This window comes from Meles meles, chromosome 1, assembly GCF_922984935.1.
Source record: "Meles meles chromosome 1, mMelMel3.1 paternal haplotype, whole genome shotgun sequence".
In the NCBI taxonomy this organism is placed as follows: domain Eukaryota; kingdom Metazoa; phylum Chordata; class Mammalia; order Carnivora; family Mustelidae; genus Meles; species Meles meles.
The window spans coordinates 129,735,330-129,746,396 of record NC_060066.1 but is presented as its reverse complement, the minus strand read 5'-3'; positions in this window follow the sequence as shown (position 1 = coordinate 129,746,396).

Sequence of the window (11,067 nt, the reverse complement as noted above, 5' to 3'; positions counted from 1 at the left end):
CCCTGATTTGCTCCAGAAATCATCCCACTGGGAAAGCAAGAAGGGAATAGGCATCCAAAAGGACTAATGGAGAAACAGAAAAAAAAAATCACTCGATCTATGGTTGAGCTTTGACAATACTTTATAATGAGAGTTTAAAGGCTGTTCTCTGGAGCCTATCAAAAGAACGAGCTGTGTTTTGTGAAATTTGATGTAAGTGGGGAAGGGGAGGTTTGAGCTGTCTCTGACATTTACCTCCTTTCCTTTTTTATTGACCTCAAATTTGAGTTAAATTAATATTACTTAACCTTATCCAGCTCTTTGCTCTTCTTGCTAAACATCCCTCAACAATTCCTTTAATTTTAATGGAAACAGACCTAGAGACATGAAGGTAGATTAGTAATTTTCTATGGCTACAAATTAGTAGCCGAACCAAGAATAGAATACAAAAACAAAGATGAGCAGTTATTTGCTTTAACTATCACATGTTCTTTGTTATCAGAGAAGAGCTTATTATGTTGCTAGGATACGTTCTGGTCACTGTTGAAGGGCATTGTTCTATGTACAATGAAGACACTTGGCTTGATTCATTGCCTTGGAGTCTTAATAATCATATTATTTCTTCCTCCAATTCACAAAATTTTATAATTCATCATAAATGTTTTAGTCAATTAGCACAAATTAAAAAGGTCCTGAGACTACAGATTTCCTGCAGGACCCTCTTTGGTGATTACAAATCCAGTTTCACTAAATCTTGGCAAGGATAAAGCAATTATCTCAAGTTCATAGAAGACCTCACATTTCTCTCATTGTTTTCTATATTGTCCACTAAATTCAGTATAATTATTTGAATTATATATACCTTAATATATAGGGGTAAATTTAGAAATTTAGTGGAGTCTTATTATTTTTTTTTTTAAAGATTTTATTTATTTATTTGACAGAGAGACCACAAGCAGGCAGAGAGGCAGGCAGAGAGAGAGAGAGAGAGGGAAGCAGGCTCCCTGCTGAGCAGAGAGCCCGATGCGGAACTCGATCCCAGGACCCTGAGATCATGACCTGAGCTGAAGGCAGCGGCTTAGCCCACTGAGCCACCCAGGTGCCCCTAGTGGAGTCTTATTTTAAAGAATTGGCTGACTCTCTAAACCTTTTCTTTGCATCTTAAGCAAACAGGCAGCAAGAATCAGGAAAGGAACACTTCCCAAACCAACACTTTCTTGTACAGAAATTCCAATTCTGATCTGTTCTGTAATCAGATTTTATTGGAGTCTAATGTAGTTGGTTTATGATCCTTAAAAAAATAGTATTAACTGTTTTGTTTTTTTATCTACCATTTTGTTGGGCAATGAACAGTAAGTAGTTTTTTTGCTCCCTGTGAAGGGTAAAGACAAAATGTTCCAAGTCTGTTTAAAAGCATTAGTACCATTTAGAATCTAAAGTGTGAAAGGTTCAACATAATTAACACAGACTATCAGTTTGCTTCACAGCTTTTTAAAATTGACATATCATAGACAGTTGTATTGCTCCTCAGCTTGGTAACATTAATAAACAAGTGTTGTAATTTAAGAGTAATTATGAATCCATCCATGTGTGATTTTCTAATGAAGTCAAATAAAGAAATCAGCAGTTGGGAAGCATTCTTTAGTTTTTAATTAAGAAACTAGCAGTAAGTTTAAGGTCTCAATTTTCGTCCACTTTTTTCCAACTGTATTGCTCTTATGTAATGGATGATAAAGTCATTGCATTCAGACAATGCTGCGTTTGACAGCACACTACTTGGAGCTGTGAAATCCTTTTTTCTGTCACTTTCAGAAGCTGTGCTGTTAATCATGTAATATATTTCACTTGGAAGAAATAAAACACTTTGAGATCCTTGGACTGAAAGTGCTGTAGAAAATTATAGCACACTTCATTCTCCTAAAGACTTTGTGAGGAAGATATGTGCTATTATTGGACTTGTTTTGCATCTAGAAACCTTTGATTGTGTAACTGACTTAGCTAGATTCCCACTATAAAATAGGGAAGGAACATCTGTGTTGATTTCTGATACCTTCAAAAGATCTATTGGTCAAACAAAGCTGAGTTTATTACTCACTGAAATAGGGAGAATTCCCCCTTGGTAATGTCTAGGATGTTATAAGAGAGACGTCAGAGGCAGAAATTTATAGTACTTGGAAATCCGTTTGAAGGTAGGGAAAATTTCAGTGTGAGAATCTGTTTGGTACAGATCAAATTATACTTTAGGATTGGTGGACCAAGAGTTTACATTCTTTAATGCCCTTATCTTCCTTGGCAAGAATTTTCTGGAACAAATAGTAGAAGCCTATTGATTCAAGAACTTTCTTCTGTGTTGACCCTCTCTTTCAGTACAAAGGATGGCAGGCAGTGTTTGAAGATGGCAGAGTACTGCAGAAGCAAGTAACCTTTATATTGTGCCAGGTACTTGCTCATGGTTTCTTGCATTATTCAATTCTCACAATCAAAAGAATAATAGCTAATGCACAAATTTTTCTATTAACCATAGCATGACCTAGTATAATGGTCCCCACAGAATAAATAAGCAAATTGCCTACACAGCAGTGTGAGCCATAAACATGGGGTTTATTTAATCCTCATAATAATCCTAGAAGTCACACAATATTATTATGTCCATTCTACAGCTAAGTAAACTGAGGGATTTCTTTCTGAATCAGGTTGGATTCAGGTTCCTGTTCTTCTTCTTCTTTTTTTTAAGATTTTATTTATTTACTTGAGAAAGAGAGAAAGTGAGAGAAAGAGCATGAGAGGGGAGAGGGTCAGAGGGAGAAGCAAACTCCCTGCTGAACAGGGAGCCGGATGCAGAACTTGATCCCGGGATTCCAGGATTATGACCAGAGCCGAAGGCAGTTGCTTAACCAACTGAGCCACCCAGGTGCCCCAGTTCTGGTTCTTCTTGATATCATTTCAAACCTTAGTCTGGTGATTTTTTGTATTCTACTCAGATTATGAAATTTTCCTTCCACCGGCTTCACTTTCCTTAGTGTACAGTCTCTTCCAATTAAGCTTTCTTGAGCTCGTCCTGCTTTCTAGACTTTCACAAACTACTTTGTAGAATTTTCTAATGTTCACAACTCCTCTTGCTCTGTAATAATTTGCTTACTTAAGTGGGCAAAATCAGTCTAGAGTGTTTTCTTTCTTACCCCCACACACTTTCCCTACCTTTGCTATTCTTCATCAGCACTTTGCTCAACCTTAGAGCTAGTCCAAGGTCACCATAGCCAAGCACAATGTGCTGGCATTTATTCAACAGCAGCCCTCAACACAACATAATCCTACATCTAGAAGCCAGCTTTATAAAATTAAGTAGTGTGATGGTTAAGTTTATGTGTCAACTTGACGGGATCATAGGGCACATAGATATTTGGTCAAAGGTGGTTTCGGTTGTGTCTGTGAAGGTGTTTCTGGATGAGATTAACATTTGAATTGGTAGAGAGAGCAGATTGCCCTCCCTAGTGTGAGTGGGCCTCATCCAATCTGCTGAAGGCCTTAATTTAAAAGGAGAAGACTGAATAAGGTAATTCCTTTTTCCTGATTGTATTTGAACAGGGATGTCAGCTTTTTCCTGCCTTTGCACTCAGACTGAAACATCAACTCTTCCTGGGTCTCCAGTTAAAGACCTTCAGACTAACACTACACCAGTGGCTCTATTGGGTCTCTTGCTTCCCAACTGCAGATCTTGCAACTTAAAGGCAGCTGGAAGTTAGTTATAAGAAACTGACTCACACACATGGTGATAGAGGCTGATAAATTCACGGCCTTTAGGCTCTGTCTCAGTGGCTATGCATGGTTCTTAGAAATAAGTACGGGGAGCCTGGGTGGCTCAGTTGGTTGGGCAACTGCCTTCGGCTCAGGTCATGATCCCGGAGTCCCGGGATTGAGTCCCACATCAGGCTTCCTGCTCCACGGGGAGTCTGCTTCTCCCTCTAACCTTCTCCCTTCTTATGCTCTCTCACTCTCTCAAATAAATAAATAAAATCTTAAAAAAAAAAAGAAAAAGAAAAAGAAAAATAAGTACGAACTTTTGTCATGGGCTTCAAAGCCTTGGTTGATTTGGCTCCTTCAACCCACATGATACTTCCACTAAGCACCCCTTTCCAATCACACTGTAGTTTTTGCCTTCAAGAAGATAATTTTTTGTACTCCTCAGGGTGTTAGCATGTGCCATTACCTCTTTCCACTGGTGTTATCCCACATCCCCTTCCTTGGGTTGACCACTTCCCATCTTTTATGTCTAACCTCCAGTGTGATTCCTAGGACAGGTCTTCTCTGGCCAATCTAGCCAAAGTGGCTGTGGTGTATTCCTCTTGTCACATTATCACCTTGCCTTGTTTATATATTTTATAGCAACTCTTACAATCTATAATTATCTTAATTAATGTAAGATCCATGAGGGAAGATATCATGTTTGTCTTGTTTTCAGTTTTGTAGTACTTATCTAGACCCGACCAATAGAATGTGCTACAGAAATATGTGTTGAATACATTATATTTATTATGTACCTACATGTTCCTTTTAATTAATACACTTTATCATATGCCCTCTGAGAACTGAGCCCAATGTTAGGTACCTGGAAGGATATAAATAAAGTGGTGTTATTGGGTCCTACATTACAGGAACTTGGACAAGTCTTTTTACCTTTCTGGAACTCATCTACTTTGTAAATTGAGAAAATTAGATGCAAAAAGAGACAACCTTTTATTTCTTACACACATTTATGGTCACAGCACATTCCCATTAGTAATTTCTCTCATTGGATACTGTGACTATTGGAGAATTGTTCAGTGGATTCTCCAATCCTTTGCCTTAAAATAAATGGACTCTGTTATTCCCCACGGTTCCCAGAACATTTATGCCACATTTATGATACCTGCCTTTACACAAAGTAGTTGTGTGAGTCATCTAACAGCCATTCTGGGATATTTTATCACATTTTCAATGACAGAAATATAAAATATAGGTGAAATACCTTAAAAACACTTCTTTATTAAGCACATTCTTTATTAAGTGATCTTTATGTGCTGGATATTCTGCTGAGTTCCTTGCAAAGAGTAGTGAACAAAAGCATATCTAAAGCTTACTCCTATGGATCTTTTGGTGGTGGGTGAGATAGGTTACACAAATGATTGTACTAATGGATATATAATTATAAACATTGCTAAATTATCTGAAGGAAGAAAGGAGCCTGACTTAGACTGGGGTGGCAAGGAGCCTTCTGGGGGAATTGATGGTTTAGCTAAAGCATAAAGGATGAGTAGACTGTTAACTTGGCGGGAGGTAGGAGTGAGAAGAGGAAGAGAGAACATTCCATGCAAAGGGAGTGACATGTGCTAAAGCCCTGCAGGAGAAAATAATTGCCAAACTCAAGGAACTGAGCAAAATGTCAGTGGGGTTAGAGACTAGAGAATGAGGGAGAAGATGGTACTATTTGATGCTCAAAAGGTGGGCAAGGGCCAGAAATGCAAGCCCTTTTAGGACTCAGATCTTTAGTTGGTGATTTGCGGGAAGTCAGTAATAGTGTTTATAATGGTGCTGCCGTCATCAGATCTTAGTTTTGAAAATGTCACTCTGGCTGCTGATATGTGGAGAATGTACTTGAGGAGGGTTAGTATGTAGCAGGACCAGTTGGTAGTAGGCCATTGCAGAAGGTTTTGCAAAAGATGGTTGCATAGATTAGGGGCATGGTAGTGGAGGAGGAAAGTGGTAGACATTGTTGAGAAATATTTAAGCTAGGATTCTAGTTTGGCACCATTCACTGATACTGAGAACATTGGAGTAAGATAGGGTTTTAGGGGCAGATCATGAGTTCAGTCCTGTATACATTGAGACTGAAATACCTCCAAGCTATTCAGTTGGAGATTTCCTGGTGGGAATTAGACATATTATTTGGAAGCTCAGAGAAGAGGTTTGATCTTGAGAGTCTAAGGCACTGAAAATGCTAGTCAAAGTCATGGGTCTAGATGAAATTGCCCAAGAAGAGAACAAAGAATAAGAAAAGAAGGTGGTAGAGGGCACAGTCTGAAGGATCTCTACCATGGGGCCCTTTAAAGGACAGAGATAGCAAAGGAGGCGAAAAGATCAAAGATGTGGAAGGAAGACCAGGGAAGTGGAGTGTCATAGACTCCAAAGAAGAAAGTGTTTTAAGTTGGAGAGACTGACATATGCTATCAGGTAAGATGGACACTAATAAAATGTTCTCTGGATTTATTGACATGTAACTCAAAGGCTTTTTCAATGGCATGTCAATCATAGAAGCCATGTAGGTGTAAGTTTTAGTTAATGGGAGGTGAGATGTGGAAACTGAATTTAGTCAACTCTTTTATTTTTCTAAAGATTTTACTTATTTGCTAGAAAGAGAAAGAGAGGTCACACAAGCAGGCAGAGAGGCAGGCAGAGACAGCGAGGGAAATAGACTCCCTGCTGAGCAAGGAGACCAATGCGGGACTTGATTCCAGGACTCTGGAATCACGACCTGAGCTGAAGGCAGCGGCTTAACCATCTGAGCCACCCAGGTACCCCTAGTCAGCTCTTTTAAAAGACTATCTGTAGGGGCGCCTGGGTGGCTCAGTGGGTTAAGCCTCTGCCTTTGTCTTGGGTCACCGTCTCAGGGTCCTAGGATCCAGCCCAGCGTCAGGCTCTCTGCTCAGTAGGGAGCCTGCTTCCCCCACTCTCTCTTTGCCTGCCTCTCTGCCTACTTGTGATCTTTCTTTCTGTTAAATAAATAAATAAAATCTTAAAAATAAATAAATAAATAAATAAAAGAGTATAAAGGGAAGCAGAGAAATTGAATGCTATCGAGTGATGAGGGAATCTTCTTTTTGAAGACAGGATAATCTTGAGCATGTATAATGGCTGATGGGAAAGAACCAGTTGAAAGGAAGAAATTGATTTATATAGGAGAGAGTGAAGGTACCACAAAATGGAACTAGTGGGAAAAGGGTCACCTCCTCTAATATTAAAAGAAGAATGAGGCATAATATGGGTATACATATTTAGGAATTCATTGGTTATTCCTTCATAATTATGTACTAATTATAATTCTTCTAATTCTTGGCTTTAGGGGAGGGAAGAGATCATTCCCCAGTTATTTTGCTTTCCTTTTTACTTTAAAGAGCACTTACAGCATCCTTAAAACTTTTGCTTTCTTCATTTTGCTTCCCAACAGCTTCATTAACATTTTCCTTTATTCAAATCCTCATTCATGACCTTCTATATAGGATGGAGACAAATTGCTTAATACCTCAAAATTAGCCCCTCTAACAAAATGTTTATGCTTTTTTCAAAAGGAAACAAAATTAAAAAGATGCGTGTAGCTTTTTTTTAGAAATTGTGTATACATGGCAAGTCACTAAAATTCTGTATCTGTAATCATTACCTTTAGTTCCTAGATTAAAATAAGCATTCTCACTGGTGCAATTAAATAGGCAACTTTATTGAAAGCAATTGTGAGTTTGGGAAGGGACCAAGAAAATAGAAAATTGTGTAATTTCAAATATATATGATACCTCAATTCTTTGTGGTGGTTAAGTCTCTTTAACCTTCTGTGATGGGAAACCTGCCTAGAATTCTGATTACTCCTGTGTGCAAAAACTGCCAGGTATACAATCCAGCCAGAGCATTATTTGCACTTTGAGTGCTGAGCAATTGATCAGTTGCATACAGGGGTGAGCCATTTTGTTTCTAAGACACAAAAAGTTGGATTTTAAAATCATTGATCTGGTTGCTTTGGCTGCCCTAATGGTGAAATTAGATTGATGGAGCATGATCTGACAATGGTTTGATGATCTTTATTAGTCTTGGACTTTCCACTGTAGGAATAGTTCTACATCATCCCTACACTTTATAGTCAAGGTGGATCCTTTCTGCTGAGCATCTTTATGGAGAAGATGTTTTAATTCTAATATCGTTTCCCTACTCCAACTTCAATACCTGAAAAGCAGGCTGCAAACTAGAACTCAGGGAGTAGAAATGCCCGTCTCTTAGATACTCCTCATTGTCATCACCAACGCCCACAGTTTCCTTTTAAAAGATGACCTGACTGCAAAAAACAATTACTCAAGGAGACACCTGATTCCACTCTCTTTTTATTCCAACCATGTGTTATATTTCCAAAGACTGTCAGTTTTTTCCTTCAGTGTTTCTCTTCAGAGAATGGCAAATCACTGGGGATGGCTTCAGGCTGCAGTTCCACTGGAATTTATGAGTGGAACAGTCACCACGATGTGGAATTGCAGAACAAATATGGTGAATATTCTGCTTGAATTTAACTTCAAAGATGGTCATGGGGAAAGTAGTCAAAAGTGTGAGAAAAGAGTGTTCTAGATGGGCCAAGAATGTTATCAGAGCATCTAGTGAAGAAATGGCATGGCATTTGGGGAAGACAGAAAGTAAACCAGGTTGTTTGACTAGTGAAGAAGAGACAAAGAGTAATAAATAGGTTGAGTACCAAACTGAGGTAACTGGCATTGGCTGTTTGGGATGGCGCGTTGAGGAGGATTCTGAAATAGACTTTGTGTTGTAGAATGAGTACCGTGAATGCTTTGTAATGTCTGCAAAAGGCAAGGGGGTGGTAGGCATTGGTACGTGTGTCATGTGTTTGGCATTCCTGCTATGGATATCCTGCTAATGGAACCTATGAAAAGAGGTGTGTTTATAGGATAGCCCAGAGAAGACTTGGGGGCTTGGTTTCTTTTTCCACTTCTTAGATCGTTAAAAAATATTAGGCAAGTAATTTTTCTTCTCTCTGCTTTTTTTTTTCCTTAAAGTCATTTAAAAATACCCTTACATTACAAGATAAGGTAGGTGAAGTTTTGCTACACACATACACAGACACATACACAATCAGTGTGATGTGTATTGTTCTTAGAGTGGGTTCCTTTCTAAATCTGAAGATGAAAACATTTGTAAGACCAAAAGAGAATTTAAGTTTCAGCTTGCCCAACCATTTTATTTTACAGAGAAAACAAGGCTCACAATAATACAGTTTACCAATGTATAGTAAAATGGATAATGCACTTATCTTGGGATTCAGCCATTCCACACCAGGGTATGTACTCTATAACCATGCTTTCTAAAGCTTTTGCTGTCCTCTCATATGTTGAAAATGTTAAAATTCCTCTTTAATGCAAATACCAACCCCCAAATATCACCCATATAACCTGTCGATAAGGCAAAGCATAGTTTACTGTTTATATCAACACAGAACTTTGGTAGTATCTTGAAATGGTAAAAGCAAGATCAGAATTTATTGGGAAATGGAATTTTGGTTTAAGATAGGTGCCTCAATGTGGAAACATGAGTGGGATTAAATAAGGATTATGATACGACAATCCAGGATTGATGGAAACACCAAGGCAAGGATTTTGAGTCAGGAGATTCAAAGAATCTTAGGGCACTCACTGTCTGCTGATGCTTTCCATAGAAAAATGTGGTTCTTTTGGGAAGTTTCTACAATGAACAATCAAATAATTTGTCTGAGCAAGAGGATCTTGAGAAGTAAAGTAATACTAATGTAGTGAAATAACAAAATCATGTTAACATGGATGGTAGGATCTGGTCTCCATCCTCAGTATCTTGACTGAGAGTGAGAATAGGTCATTTTGTTCTTATTTCACAGCCTGCACTGCTATTAATTGATGAGTTAGCTTGTGGATAGAGCAAACCAGTGAGGGTTCTGGTCAACCTGGGCTCTGACCTGGTCAAATCTGAGGGCGGGAGGGATATATTTACTGGAACACCCATTTGTGCCTCAAGTGGTCAGAATACTAACTTAAATTCTCTGTTTTAGCAAAGCAATAAATGCAAACATTTTCATAGCAGCATTGTTTGTAAGAACAAAAAATTGGAAATAACTTCAATATCCATCGCCAGGAGAATGAATAAACTATGGCACATTCAAGATAACACAGGATAGTGTACAACAATGAAGAAGAATGAGTTACAACTACACATACCAATATATGATTCATAAATACAATCTTAAGGGAAAAACCAAGTTGCCAAAGAATATGTTTTCTGTATATGTATACAGAAAACATTTCTACCATTTATTAGATAGCATAAACACCTATGAAGCCTATGAAAGATGAACTGTGTGAATGGTAGTTGTCTTCTCTATCTGGGAGGGGGTACATGAGAAACTTCACATGCAGTGCTAATGATATTTGTAAAGTTAGATGATAACTTCACAGGTGTCTGTCACATTCCATTTTTATACCTTTCGTATACCTTAAATATTTCCTAATAATTTTTCTGACATTTGAAAAATTGTTTTAAAAAGATGTTAAGGTTTAGATAAGTGAGTGACTTTGACAAAGCTCAACAAATCAGACATAGGTCTGGGTTTTTGCTCCTCTGAGGAAAAGTGCCATAAGTCCTAGTGATGATCACCTGTGTGTGTGTGTTTATGTTCTGGACCCAGGGGGAGAGAGTACAGCTATGGTTCTCAACATTGTTGGTTTAACTATGGTTCAGTCAACATTGTTGCTAGCTTCTTGGAGCCACGTTTTCTTGTATGTGTCTTCAGTTGTCTGAAGCAGAGAGGTTAGTAGTTGCTGTAATTCTGAGGACAACTATGCTGGGAAAGAGTTGGAGATAGATGGGTTTGGAAGAGGATTTGAATTCACGATTATTTTATGAGAAAAGACCATCAGTTGTTCCTTATGAATTGAGAAAGTGATCTTATTTGGGGGTCTGGGGCTGTAGGTTGCCTCAGTGACAACTTCTCAAGCCAGAATTCAGTGTAGGGCAGCCACAGTTAGGCTATAAATGCGACATTTAAATAATAAACATGAATAAAACAAGAACACCTGGGTCGCATTTAAATTTTCACTTCAACGTCCAGTAGAAATGCCTGTTGGATTTTTATTGATATTTTAAATGAGTTTGGTAGTGTTTACAATGCTATTTTAGTTCATTGAATCTACCACTTAACTTTCTATAGCATAACAAAAGGGTGAGTGTTCATGCAGAAGTTGGCTTGCATCCCACTTTGACATGGAACCAGTGCAGTTGAAGCTCTGGCAAACTTACGGTGACTGACAGCACATGAAT